The 15,465-nt window shown below is 46.8% G+C and overlaps 1 pseudogene; it reads right to left on the bottom strand.

Moving 5' to 3' along the window:
- Nucleotides 1-4,269: 4,269 nt before the first annotated feature.
- LOC125919819 (cationic amino acid transporter 3-like) overlaps nt 4,270-15,465 on the bottom strand; it is a 78,175-nt pseudogene continuing 66,979 nt past the window's right edge.

Here is a 15,465-nt window from a genome sequence, read left to right on the forward strand (position 1 = left end):
TCTGCAAGTGAATATTACTAGGTACAACCAAGACTTGAACTTGAAGATATGATAGTCCACAAATTGTATGCTCATTAGACCTAGAGGAAACACAACCACCTCTTCCAACTCTCCTACCTACCCTACCACCCCCAGCACAAAACCTCTCAAATCCCATCCCATTCTGGCAGAGGCTGAATTCCAAGTGAGAGAAAACCCACCCTGACGCAGACTAACACACTCCAGACCAACTGTATGTAGACCAAATCCATTAAGTCAAATGTAGACAAATTTGTCTGTAGATGTAGACCAAAACATTTTCACTTCCTTCCCAAAATACCTGTATAGTCCTTGTTACATGCAGACACCATACTATCATTGCACCATTATTTAGGTAAACAGATAGCCAGAGCTTCTCAAGAGGCTGTGTATACTCCATATTACCTAGTATCTTTCTGGTATGGCTGTGAACAAGCACACTTTCTTAGTCCTTCTGGAATAACTGGAGAGAAGACAGAGCTAAGTGCAACATTCCTGATTTATGATTTGACACATTTACAGGCTTAGTTTCAGTCAGAATTCTGTTTTGAAAATCATTTACATTTGTATGACACCAAAACAAGGTGACCAACTTGACAAGTTAGAAAAGCCTGAGCTTCTGTTTCTAGATGTCTTCATAAATTAGATGGGCTACCAGTAAGAATCAGAATCTGACTTTTCTAACAAGAATCAAAGAGAGCTGGGGAAAGCCAGGAAGGATGTGCAATTAAGGGATTAGAAAATGATATGATACATTGATGTCAACAGTGAAACTCAGTTTTTTCTCTACTTCTCCCCTACAATTGTTTACTCCCTTTTCTCAACACTGAATCTTGTCAACAAAGAACATCTAATAAAAGTCCTCAGGAGAAAGCAGTAGAAGGAAATCCATCTGCCTGTCTGCCTTATTATCCAAACCACAACTGTCATGTAGCTGAGCATGAATCTACACTCATTTTTTCCAAGAAGTCTTGCTAAACAGCTTTGTTTTTCCTCCCAAAACCTTTGTTTCCTTGTAAGTTCAGAATTTAGAAATTTACCCAGTCATCCCATGTATCACTATACTCTGTCTCCACTTTTAGACTGCAGTTATGAGTGGTCAGAGCCCATTGCTCCTTCTTCTGTACCTCCTTTAGTATTACATTGCATACAAAGTGACTTAGGAAAGGCTGTTATCCCTCTGGTTATCTTCCTTCATATCTTTAAATATGTCCTTCTGTCCTCCCATATAAGTACTTGGACATCACTTTCTCTCTGTCCTGTCTCACCAGACTGTGCTTGGTTCCTCTCATAGCCCTAGGTAGCTGCAGCACACCCTAACCATGACCCTTGGAAAGTTAATTTGTTTTGCTTTGTTTTGTTGTGGGAGGGTCATCAGATCATCTGAGTCATATGAGAGTTGTATCATGCCTCAAAGTCCTGAGTTCTCATCCATGTATATATCAGTATGACTTCTCCACTAAGACTCAACTGCCTCACCGCAGCTTGGGAATCATAATCTAAAACAGATAGCCTCCGCCACTGCTTTTTATCTTTCTCTCCTTGTTGTTTCTAATCCCTACTCTGCTTTATCACTGCTCAGTACTAAAATAAAAAAGGAACGAGGATAAACCAAAAAAAAATATATAATCAAAAAATAATTTTTATCAATTTAGAATTTACTTGATGAAAGAAATTGGCGTTTCCACATGATTTTGCTTAAACTAAGGTTAAAATGAATCTGCCTAAGAACTTCTAGATGGCAAGAGAAAGAAAGACAACCTAGAAATAAGCATTTGACACATGCAATCAATGAATCACGTGTTGTGCATGGATAAGTGTTGTCTGGGCTTCTGGTGTTGGGGTGCTGCCCACAGTGTACATGGCAGTGGGGAGGAGGGTAAGCAGAGAATAATTTAAGACTCTAAGGGCCTTAAATTAACATGTTGTAAATACGTTTCAAGATAACAGCAAATTGCCACTTTGAGTGTTATAAGACCATTAGGCAGACACACCCCAGGGAAACTTAGTAATCTTTCCTCCTACAGCCTGACATGGCCTATAATCAATCGACAACAAAATTTCTTAAATTAGATAAGAAGGGTGGGGAGGTACCTTCAGCAGCTGTAAAAATAGATAATCTGTCTCTTTCAGCATGGAGGAAGAAGACTCTTGAATCCTCTCTGGTGATGGTAGACCACCTTGTCAAACCAGATCTGCTATTTTGCAAAGTCCACAGCAATGTCCTCCATAAGAAGATATGACACAGAGACTCTCACAATCTCAAGTGAGAAAGTGTGGCAAAACATGAAGGAGGCAGCAAAGCCAAGTGGAAGAATCTTCATTCATTGAAAGAACATGCCTAAGCATACTATGTGCTGAGCCCTGTCGGAAAGACAAAGCTGAATAGAGCAAGCTCTGCTACAGGTCAGAAAGGAAAGGCCAGGGAGGAGGGCAGGGCAAAGAGGTGGGAAAGATGCTGGAGGAGAAATACCAAGGAATACCCTCCCATAACTTATATTTTCTTCAGCAGAGATGAGAACTTCTGGTCTGGAGGAGAACAGAGTGTAGTTCTCCAAATCACTCTGAGCCCAACAAACTTACCTGCCCTTCCTCAACTCACAAAGCCTCTAGTCTGCACCCCCAATCCAAAGTCTAGCTCTGGTGCTAGGAATATCCTCTGCTCAAACACTATAGGGCTTCCACAGCCAGTGATACTCCAAACCCAGCCTCTTTCCCTCTGTCACGGTCTCAGTTTTCTTGCCAACCCTACAAACATTAGAGATCACTTACCAATTGGCTTTTCCTGTCTCAGAAGAGAAAGACCTGAGAAGAATGTGCAAGCCAAACCCAGGTACAGGGAAGGAGGTTGGCCAAGCAGAGTTAGGACTTGTAGTGGAGCTTAGCTGGGCCCTCAGGGAGTTGGGGCCCTAAGAGGCAAGGCCCTCCTGGAGGCTGGGCCCTCAGGAGGCGGGGCCATAGGAAGGCTGGGCCTCAGTGAGTTGGGGTTATTGGGAGGCACGTATATGGGAAGGTTTGGCAAGGGTGGAGTAAGTGGCCTAGCTGGAATCCTGGAGAAAAGCTGGAGCTGGGCAATGGAAGACTAGTGGGGGCCTTCATTGTGAGAAGGTAGACTGAGGGCTTAAATGGGACTTTGTTGGAGACTTTGTGGCAGCAAGATCTGAATTGAGAAGTAAAGAAGTTTCTAGGGGTTCCTGGGTGGCTCAGTTGGTTAAGCATCTGACTTTGGCTCAGGTCACAATCTCACTGCTTGTGAGTTCAAGTCCCACATTGGTCTCTGTGCTAACAGCTCAGAGCCTACAGCCTGTTTGATTCTATGTCTCCTTCTCTGTTGGCCCCTCCTGTGTTTGCACTCTCTCTCTCTCTCTCTTTCTCTCTCTCTCAAAAATAAACATTAAAAAAATAAAAATAACTAGAACTGAAGAAGCTTCCCAAAGTCCTGCGTATAGAGGAGGTCCTGGTTGGCATAAGGAGAGTGTTGGGAGCTGAGTGGAGCACATCCTGTGGTGATTTGGAGGCCAATCCCAGATCCACCTAAAGGGTCCACTCAGCAGCCCTTTAAACAAGGATAAAAGCACCCCCTCTGACACCTCTTCCAGAATCTCCTACTAGATTTCTCTACTACCATCATCCATCCCAGTCCTCCACCCATGTTTCCTATATTCCAGGAATAAAACCAAAAGGGATCTCATTAAGGTTTACCATGAGGGATTTCCTGAGATAGTCATAATATATTCTAACTGAATGTACATTGAGCATTGTGCTGGAAGAAGTAACAAAAAAGACATAGTTCTTGCCTAGAGAACTTCCTGCTCAAGACATTCAAAACATAGGACTTCCAAGACCCTGAAACAGTGACCAAAGGAAGGTACCTCCTCCTTCCCAGGATGTTAATCTTCAAACAGAGGCAAGACTCTCAGAGATGGAGAAGGTGGGGCCTACTTAGAGACTGAAGGCTGAATGGACAAATGATGGGGCAAGAAGCCAACAGTCTCAAGGAAAAGGGGAACCACTCGCTCTCTGTGATAGTGCTAGATTCCTCTAAACCCTAAAATAGTTTACTTAAAGACTGGGGTGGAGGTGGAGGGAGGGGAGAGAAGGGTAGCAGCAGGATTCAATAGGGACATAGTCTATATTAATGATACTAAGAGCATTGAAATTGGAGCAGAAAGAATTGTTCCAGGTTTCAGGAAGAACCTCCAACTGAGGAAAACCTACAAATCACATTGATCCTGCCCTAGTACATCTCCATTAGGCATGGACCAAGGGCACTAATTGAGCATCACCTTTGTTCCAGGCACTATGCTGGGTAGTGGATGAGTGGTCCAGGCAGGAGTATGGAGCCAAAATTCCTGGAGGCAAAAGAGACAGGCAGGAATTTGAAGGACGTGTGCCATCACAGAACAGTAGGGCAGGGGCTTCTGGGGGTTTGATTTGGAGGCATCTGGGCCACCTGTTCCAACATCCTAGGCTGTCTTCCCTTGTCTCAAGCTTGGATTTTCCCACATGTGCATCTGCCCTAGAGAATGAAGGGCAGATACTAGGGAGGGTCTATTTATCCTCACATCTGGTCCTGAGAGCAATCCTTCCTCTTTAATCCCTGTGCCATTCACTAACACAGGGGGCTGGGAGAATTGCCAAGTCCCCCAGCCAATCACCAGGTAAGGAAAAGAACTGACCCAGGACTGGTGGGGTTGGGGGGAATGCAGAGGACACAGCAAGGGGGTCGTAAGTCTCTCCTATATGAGGGTGTACAGAATGGGGGCAGTTGGAGCTCACTAGGTGATTTCACATGAACTATCTGAACCTTGAGGGGTGGGAGGAGGGAAGAGGAAAGAGGCAGGTGTGTCAAGCAGAGACAGGGGAAGAGGCTGAAGGATGCAGAGATAAGAGAAACAAAGAAGAGAGATAGAAAGGAGGCAAGAGAGGGAACAAGGGTAGGGGAGGCAGCAAAAAAAAAAAAAAAGACACACTGGAGGAGATGTGGGTGGAGAAACTAAAAGGCTCACAGGGTGAAATTCACAAAAAAAGTGATGGGAAGAGAGACCCTCAGAGACTGAGGAAGTGAAGCAGGGAGATAGCAGCCAGAAGGAAGGGCTGATGACAGATTCAGTCCAGGAAAGTCTCAGACCACAAAATATTTGGAATCAGAGAGACAGAAGGGTTTAGTACTTTCCTGACACTAAACATTACTGACTTGTGAGGTTGAGTGTCATGGAAGCAGGCAGCTGGAGAGAATCCCTCTCTAGTGAGGTAGGGCTTTCCTTTAGAAATTCCAAGGTGCCTGTATGAGTGTGTGTATGTGTGTGTTTAAGTGTATATGTGTGTGTGTGTGTGTGTGCATGTGTATTCACTTGACGTGCATAAGGGGAAAGGAGGACTGGATCTGACATCCAGGAGTCCTGTCTGGAGGTGAGAGTTTTTCAGGAGCTGGACTCTCAGACCCTCTGCAGCCCCAGCAGGCACAGGCCATGACTGCAGGGAGAGAGGGTGGTCAACGCTGCCACCATAGGATGAATGGAGGATGGGCTTTGGGCATCCTCCATGCTCCATGCTCCCTGGGAGTGAATTTGCTCCTGCAAGGACACCAATTCACATGGTTTCCTGTGTTCTGGGTTCAGTCCAGTCCCCACCCTCCCTTCTTGTCCACACTCACAGGCATTTCCTATGTTCAGAGCTTAGAACACTTGTTGGGCTGAATCATACAAAATTCCTGATATTCCGTCGGTTTTGGTTTATACAGTCTATTACTTTCACTCTTCCCTCTCCCAAAAATATTTTTTGATTCCAGGCTAAGGAGTCAGGGGAGCAGAATGAGGAGGGAAAAATAATAAGAGCTACTATTTGAGTGCATACAGTGTGCTGAGAGTGTTGCATCCTTACCACAGTACTAATTCTCACTACAGTCCCAGGGATTATAGCTCAGCCCAAGACCTCCTGTTTCACCACTGCCCCCCACACCCAGGGGAGTCCTGGCAGAGACTGGGAGCCAGAAGACAATGCCCGAAGCTTCACAACAGGAAGGGGGATGAGGAAAGAGGTCAAACTGGAACTCTGGAGGGGCCAGAAGAGCCCCCATGGAAGGGGGTGGGGAAAAGCCCAGGGACCACACCTGAAACCAAGTGGGATAAGGGCCATTTCCATGGAGGGCCAGTAAGGAGAGTAGGACACGGAGCCAGCTGTGGGCAGAGTGCAGGAGGGGGGATGGAGGATCTGCAGGGGGAGACCAAGGGCAGTGTAGACAGAGCAGAAGGGAGACAAAGGAAAGGATTCAGTGTACAGAGTATAGGCCACCAGGGAGGTATCAATAGCAGCTGCATGGGGAAGAAAGATAAAGTCCAGACTGAAGCATGAAAAACAGGAGTGAGGGAGAGACTCTGTGGGAAAGATGTGGGACTGGGGCAAATAGAGGAACCTGGGGTTAGAGGCAGTGCTCAGAGATGGGGAGAAGGCATCTTTCTTTTTTTTTTTTTTAATTTTTTAATGTTTTATTTATTTTTGAGACAGAGACAGACAGAGCGTGAGCAGGGGAAGGGCAGAGAGAGAGGAAGACACAGAATGTGAAGCAGGCTCCAGGCTGTCAGCACAGAGCCCGACGCGGGGCTCAAACTCACAGACCGTGAGATCATGACCTGAGCTGAAATCGGACGCTTAACCGACTGAACCACCCAGGCGCCCCTGAGCAGGCATCTTTCTAGAGGAGAGAGAGAAGGGAAGAAAGGGGAGGTGGTAGTATTGGGGAAGGAGTGAAGGAGGAGGGTGCACACACACACTCACACACACACTCACACTCTCCAAGTCAAAAGGAACAATTATGTTGTTATTGGCTACTAGGTCCCAGTGAGCACATCAGCTCCATCTCCTCAAATGCTGGCAGGCTTTTTGAGGCAATGGTACAAAGGTCCTTAGAACTTGGAGGATGGCTGGGAAGAGGGAAATCATGAGCCAGTGTTTCTGTGTCCTTCTGGGACTGGAAGGCCTATGGGTACCTGAGGGTGTGTGTGCATGTGAGTGCACCTGCCCCAAGGAGCAGCCTGTGCCTGCAGGACTCTCTGTCTGTCTGTTGCCCCTATGACTCTTCATGTACATTACTCCTCAGCAGGAAGAGTCTTCGCATGGTTTACAATGAATGTTTCTGGTCTCTCTAGCATGGCCATTTGCCATTTTGCTGTTTGCTTTTTTTGTCAGGACCTCAGCGGGGAAAGATGGAGCCAGTGGTGGGAGAGATGGTAATGCTTGGGCAGTCAGTGATCCCCCCACTTCCCTTGAAGACAGGAGCGCGCGCACACACACACACACACACCCTTGCACACACGCTGCTGTCCACTGCAGCCAATGAAAATACAACGAAAGTAATCAGGGTACCATTCACACATGACCACATGGAGACTCACAAAAAGAACAAGGTGCTCAAACATAGTAATATGCCAATCACTCACACAGATGGAAAGAAAAGAACCTGGGGCACAAAGTCACTTGGATGTACATCATGCCCCTCAAACACACACACACACACAAGACATGCAAACCTGGGTATATCTTCTCCAGACAATTGTGCTCAAACATACCACTGCCTAACACATCTCAGGGCACCCTCCAGTGGGTCCCAATAGCTCTCCTAGCAAATGCAGAACACCTAGCCTGGTCATAAGATCTGCCCCTTTCCATTCCCCTTCATGCTGCTTCCCCAGTCAAGCTGTTTATCCAGGCCAGAAAAGCTGTCTCCTGCCTGTATTATGGTTTGCTCATCCTGCTTCAGAAGCAACAGAGAGGTTCTCTTCTTTTCTTCCTCCACCCCATGTCCTATGGTTTTCTCCTTCTATACCCCGCTCATGACCCCCCATCCTCCAAGCAGCCTTTCCTAATGAACTAACTGGCCCTGATTCTGAATGTGTCCTTGTCCTTTACACTTGTTGGTCTGTGCTGGATGAGTGTCACCAGTTACCTTGCATATCAATTGGCAGGGAGGTGGCTGTAAGTTCCTCAAGGGCAGGACCACTAGACCCAGTATCTTAGGCAAATGCAGGACTCACCCTCCAGTACTAGGCTGGGAATGTTCCCTGAAGCACTACTGCCTGGTTTTCACAGACAAGAACATTAATCTGGGCTCCAGCAGCCACAAGGAATGTCTCCCTCTGTCACATGCTGCAACCATCTCCTTCACAATGACCTTTCAGAGCCATTTTGGAGGAGGGCACATCCTCCGCTGTATTTTCCCACATTCACCTGTTTTTTGTTTTTTGTTTTTTCACCTGGTTTTTAACTGGAAATACTGCTTCCCAGCTAGGGCCTCACCTTATTCTTCAGCCTCAGAAAAAAACTTGGCGATTATCAAAAATCAGATCCACACTAAAGACAAACATGTGCTTCTGGTGAGGATGCTCAGAGCTGTGCTGCAGGCTGTGAAGCCCATCCCCACAGAGGATGCCAGGTGACCAGACACCTGCAGCAGCAGTTGTAAGTGCTCCAGTGAAGAAGATGGTTATGTGGAATAGGTTCATTGTACTTAAAACAGGAGAGAGACAAGGTCACCCTAAAAAGCACTCACTGACCACCTCACCACCTCCCACAGGGCTGTTTCATCCCAGCCCAGCCTCTCTGGGGAGACAGGTGCCCTGCTTGCTCCCTCTTACCCTCATCTGCTTCTCAACAGCCTGTCTCTCTCCCTGCCCCTCTCTCCCTCCTGCAGTGAGAGGTTCCCTCCCTCCGGTTGTCTCTCTGCACACCCACCTCCATCATACTCCTTCTCATCCTCTGTCTCCGTCTTCTGTCCATTTCTCTATTCCCTGCTCCACTCTCAGTTTCTGTCTCTGGTCTCAGTCAGCGTTCTACCATTTCTTCTCCCTCTCTGTCTTTCTCTAACTCACCTCTTGTTTCTGTTCTCTCTTCTCCCCTTCTACTGCTCAGACCGGTTCTTCAGAGGGAGGGAAGTGGGGTCTCCTTTAGCACCAGAGGACTCTGCCATTTTGTACGGAACTCTGAATTGTTGTGTTCCTGCCACACACACACACACACACACACACACACAGACACCAGCAGAGCCCTTGACTCAGAGTCTGCATCCCACCCTAGGCCACCTCTACCTGCCCCTTCTCACTGCCTTCCCCCTGGCCCCACCTCCTCCTTTCCCTTCTCTGTCTCCCTCTCTCTCACTCTCTGGGTGCACTTCCCTGGCTACCTCCTCAGTCCCTAGTCCCATGTCCATGGATATGTCTTTGGATCTGAGTCCATTGCTTTCAGACTTCCTGAGCCTGGGCCCAACTCCTGACTCTAAGTCCCTGTCTGACTCTACCATCTCTGGTCTCTGGGTGTCTGTGTCTGATCTTGGATCACTGGCTCTTCTCTGGATGCTCCTCTCTTTCCTCTCTCCTGTGTCTGGATCTGACTCCCTGTTCCTCTCTTCCACTGTGGACTGTCTGTGTCTGTTAACTCTGTGTCTATGTGTCTTGGACTCTCCAGGATGCTCAGACCAGTACTGCCTTTTTGTCCCTCTCTGTTGGTCTTGGCTTGAATTTACCTTTATGTCTCTGTCCAGGGATTATCTCCCTGCTTTTCTGACTCCCAGTGTAGTCCTGGAGTCTCTGGGGTGAGCTGATAAGGAGGGTTGAGAGGGAACAAGGCTGGTGGCCCTTTGTGTGGAAGATGGAGGTTAGGATGCAGAGCAGGCTCAGCCTGAAGCACTCTGCTTCTTACAGAATATTCTCCAAGACTGCAGATTCAGGTTGACCCCCTGCATGTTGTGCTGGCTGCTCAGGCCCTTAGTGTTGCCCATCTCACTCCCCAGTTAGTCCACTGGGAGCCACTTGAAATTCTGGGAGGGCGCTCGAGGTCCCCTTGGCCAGGTATCTGTGTGTCTGGAACACTCTGTGAGAAGAGGAGTGAGGAGAGGTAGGAGGCCCACTGTAGGTATTTTGCAGAAAGGGGGCAGGATGTGCAAAACATGCAGTCTGGGAGTGTAGCCTCTGTATCATGGGCAAGAACTTCCCAGAAGCTCCTTCCACCCCTCAGACAGGCCCATGTGGGTCAATGAGTTCAGGGAGATTATGCAGCACATCTTTAATAAGGGAAAGGGAACAGAAAGTGAGTGTCCCTATTTTATCCCCTCATGGTGCCTGTAATACTTCCTCATACATAAGAAGTTCTCAAGAAAGTCATTGGCTCATATTTCACTAGGTCTCCCAGAATAAGCAACTAAATCAGTAGAACTCAATCCTTTTCAATATTCCTTCCCATACCAACCCCCAGTCACTTGCCCCCAGCAACTCACTATTTGCCCCCAGGACAGTTTCCTCTGCCAAGACTTCCAAGCACCCCAGTGATCATGGGTCCCCAGCTCAAATCCCAGTCATCCCAACGCCTCCTCCTCAGTCATTTTCCTGGTGTCTCTCCATCCTCCTCTCCCCCTTTGCCCATCCAATGGCACTTGGCCCCCAGGGTGTCTCCCCAAAGACAGGTAGTCACTAATGAGCACTGAGCACTAGAAGGGGAGGGTCAAGGGCAACCTGGTGGGTGGGAGGGGATACCAGAGGTAGCAGATAAGGAGTCATGTCAGCATTTGTCAAATATGCCATCTCCCTCCAGCATCCTTGTCTCTTGACTCCTGGCTCCTGCCAATGCATCTCCCTGCTAAGGCTGTGGGACTGAGATCAGGTGCAAATAAGCAGAAGCCTAGGCTTATAATCCTTGGTCTGCTCCAGATTCATTTTCTGCAGGAATGGCACTAGCTCCTGCCCTCTTTCTTTGAAAACTCTCAAAGACCCTGGGAAGCTGAAGTGGTAGATGGAACCCAAGGATGAGGACAAATTTCTCTCTCTGTTCAATATCTGATCTCAGCCCCTGGTCTTCACCCTAACCTGCAAAAGCTGAACTTAAAACCTCAGGCAGTGGCAAACAGAGTTAAATCTCAGAAGAGTATCCCAGACTTAAGGAGGTACTGAGTACCTCCAGAAACCAGGGGTTTGGGTGGAAATAGTCTCTTGGACAACCAAAGATCATTGCTTGTAATGTAACCAATTTCCACTAGCCATGTAGAAATGTTACCCTATGGAAATACAAATCAAAACCACAATGAGATACCACCTCACACCTGTCAGAATGGCTAACATTAACAACTCAGGCAACAACAGATGTTGGCAAGGATGTGGAGAAAGAGGATCTCTTTTGCATTGTTGGTGGGAATGCAAGCTGGTGCAGCCACTCTGGAAAACAGTATGGAGGTTCCTCAAAAAACTAAAATAGAACTACCCTACGACCCATCAATTGCACTACTAGGCATTTATCCACGGGATACAGGTATGCTGTTTTGAAGGGACACATGCACCCCCATGTTTATAGCAGCACTATCAACAATAACCAAAGTATGGAAAGAGCCCAAATGTCTATCGATGGATGAATGGGTAAAGAAGATGTTGTATGTATATATATATATATATATATATATATACACACACACACACACACACACACACACACACACAATGGAGTATTAATCAACAATAAAAAAGAATGAAACCTTGCCATTTGCAACTATGTGAATGGAACTAGAGCGTATTATGCTAAGTGAAATTAGTCAGAGAAAGACAAATATCATATGACTTCACTCATATGAGGACTTCAAGATACAAAACAGATGAACATAAGGGAAGGGAAGCAAAAATAATATAAAAACAGGGAGGGGGACAAAACAGAAGAGACTCATAAATATGGAGAACAAACTGAGGGTTACTGGAAGGGTTGTGGGAGGGGGGATGGGCTAAATGGGTAAGGGGCATTAAGGAATCTATTCCTGAAATCATTGTTGCACTATATGCTAACTAATTTGGATGTAAATTAAAACAAACAAATAGCTGCATCTTAAACGCACCAAGTTGTGCACATTAAATATGTATAGCTTTTTGTATGTTAATCATTCGTCATTAAAGTGGTTTAAGAAAGAAAGAAAGAAAGAAAGAAAGAAAGAAAGAAAGAGAGTCTCCCTGTGGACCAGAGCAGAACCTTCTCATCAGCGACCTGTGAAGGGCTCTGAGGCCACAAAAGGACAGCAGAGAGCAGCTCTCCCTGGGCCCCGGGAGCTGAGACAGGGCTGGGCTCCCCAGGCTGGGGGAATCTTTGGCTCCAGCAAGAACCCATGAATTTCCAAATTTAGGAAACCTTTCCTGCAGCCCTTTCCACTGGCATCCGTTATTCCCTTTGGGCCCTGAAATGCCATCACCCATCCTGTCCCCTTCCCTTTTCTGGTCCCCGGCACTGTGGCTGCTAGCACAGAAGGGCCACATAAGTTTTCCTTTATGGTTGTCACAGCAGGTTACATCCCACCTCACAGAAGTGATACTTCACAGTGACCCAGCTGATAACTAGAGCCAGAACTGAAACCCACATTTTCTTGATTCCCAATATAGGAGTCTTCCCATCTGTGCTGACTGCTGCTCCTAACAGAGAAGCATACTTTGTAGGCCCCAGTGGGAAGCCTGCTCACAACCTTGGATTAAATAACTCATCAAAGCTGCACCCTTCACCATGTGATACATGTTTACATACATGACTGGTGCACACAGGACTGTTAACCACAGAGCACAGACACGTACACCACAAACACCGTGCTGTGCACACTCTCACCCTTGTCACCCTCTGCCCCTCAGAGTCCAACAGCCCCTGCCCCTCTCTTCCTACTTCCTGAGCTGCAAGAAGAACTTCTTCCTTCATCATTTGCTCTTTACCCTGTGTTTACAGAGGCTCCTCAAAGGTGCACACAGGGAAGCACTTTTCGCATTCTAATCTTAGTCCTCCCTATGTAGGGTACTATGTAGGGTGACAGGGGAAAGAGAGGGCAAACTGGTGGTTCTTGAACTCCATTCTCTGAATCTTTCCTCTGCCCAGGAAAGGTCTGATTTATCTGTGATCCACCAGCTTTCTCCACACATCCTCTCAGTGTTCCTACACTCTGACCCACTTTCGTATCCAGGAGAAACTACTTCCATGCATAGGTGTTGGGGTGTTGGGATTCAATTTCACACACTCAACCTGGGCTTATAGGGCATGAAGTACAACAAGGGGATTTGAGTTACACTCAGTAAGAGCTTCCAAGAACAAGGAGTCTGAAAACCTCAGCTTGTGTGAAATTCAGTAAGAATGTGTATATGGTCTTCCCAGAGGCCTCTAACAGACAAGGACTTAGTTTGAACCTGTCTGGGTAGTAGTGACAGAGACAGAAGTCTTCACTGTGATTCTGGTCATCCCAGTCTCAGGAGGTGGAACACAAACACTTCTGGGGACTCTAAGGCCCTCAGGCAGAATGGGTGGAGCCTGGTTACATGATTCCCAAATCCTGAGGGTGTGAAGAGAGTAGGCCTGAACCATCCATTGTCTGGCCATCCTCCCACCCTGGCCCAATATCTTCATGGCCCTCCCTGGTCAGAGTAGGGCCTCTGAGCTCTTCTAGTTCAAACCCTCAGTGAAGGCTTCAGGACCCAGTCTCCACCCAGCCTCAGACCGTGGACCCTGATGCCATCCCTCTGTGCCTGGCAGGGCAGAGCCACCCACTGCTCATGAGCCCCAACCCCCCACATGCCAAGCACACACAGCCTTCTTCCTCTTCCCTCCCACCTCACCCCACCCACCACATACCACAGCCTGAAACCTGCTGGAAATTTGTACAAATCAAAGACATCTTCAGCTATGAGTCTTCAGGCTCTCCAGGAACAGCACACACACATACACACATGCATACATACACCTGCACACATGCAGATACACACAGATGCTCATACTCATACATATACACATATAACCTCAAGTACACACACATAAGTCACAAACATTTTCACATGTATGAAACACAAAGACACATACTCACAAACTCATACATTTATAGTTAACACACACAAATATACACACTTTTATACACTTATCAAACACACCTATGCACACATACATCCCACTCTATTCCTTCTTCTAAGGATCCAGAGCCCAATTCTCTAGATTCTAGAGATCTAGAATGTCTAGGAAAAACATGGAAACCCACAGGAAACCTATTTCCAGTTTCCTGGCCCACATTGGAACTCTTTTCCTATATTCCCCTTCCTGTCCCCACAGTCTCTAGAACTCTGGCCCACACCATGGAAGTGGTGATTCATTCCTTCATACAACAAACACTTTTGAGCACCTATCTGCTACCTCCCCTCACCTCCCACTGCCCAGGTCTGAAGTTGAGGCAGACACATAAAAGAGTATGACCGTGTGTCCAGTGGTGCAATAGAAAGAGCAATAGTTCAGGGGTCAAGCACCTGAGTTCAAGTCCTGCCTTTGCCTCTTAATATGCTGTGTTACCTTGAGCACTTGATGTAAACTATCTGAGCCTGTTTCATCAATTGTAAGGTGGGGTTAATAAAATTTACCTAATAATTCTGTGAGGATTAAAAGAGAGGTAAATGTTTTGTCAGTAATATGTCTACCTATGGAAAGTGAGCCCATTCCATTCTCCAGTCTCTGTGGTGAGCATCTCCCCAACATCCTTGAGTCCTGCTGTCCCTGAAACAGAAACTCAGTCTGCTTCAGCCTCAGAGCCTCAGTTGTCAGCACCACTGGGAAACTTGATCTCTGTCTTGGCCAAATCCATAGGACTCCCTTGCCCCCACCCTGGCCCATCCTGCTCCTCCTGGTCCATCATGCCCCTTGCCTCTCCGCAGGTTGCGTTTTCCAATAAACTTTAATGCAGCTGATGAAGGCCTGAATGTTTGTGATAGAGCACTGAGCCTACTTATCAGAAATACATGAAGTGCTAATCACCCTCAAGGTAGCTGTCCCAGAACAAACTCTCCTCTTAATCTTTAAGCTTCTACCAGCACCCTGAACCTACATGATTGATTGGCTAACCTTTCTTTGTATACCTATAGATCATGCATCCTTTCCTAGAAAAGAACAGAGCCCTTCTGCACATAATGAAGCAGAATCCAGAGACTGTTACAATGACACCTTCCCCCCGCTGCCACATACCAAGGAAACAGACCTTCTGCACAACCCCTAGGCACTGAGGAACCAGACCCCTTTGCACAACTTCTTAGCACTGAAATATCATCTGTAGCTGATAGGTCAAGTATGCATGTAATAAAGAAATGTTAGGGACTATTGTACTCCCTTTACTGATTAGCTGCCCTAAGCTCCTTTAAAAACTCCTGGGCCAGGCAAAAATCTCAGAGTTGTCATGTGGACAAGATTCCCCCTTCTCCCCAGGTAGACAGGCTCCTGAACAAAACTTATATTCCTTTCTAATCAATACTCTCTTGAGTATTGTTTTTTGGAGTAATGGACAGTTGAACTGAGGTTTTGGTAATCAGAAATTTAAAAGTTGTGCTAAGTTAAATGATAAATTGGATTCATTGGATATCCAAGACTTTTCCAAATAAGACAGACCATTAAAGCATTGGTTCCTGAATGGAGATATATCTGCAT

The sequence above is a fragment of the Panthera uncia genome, chromosome B4 (assembly GCF_023721935.1).
Source record: "Panthera uncia isolate 11264 chromosome B4, Puncia_PCG_1.0, whole genome shotgun sequence".
Classification (NCBI taxonomy): Eukaryota; Metazoa; Chordata; class Mammalia; order Carnivora; family Felidae; genus Panthera; species Panthera uncia.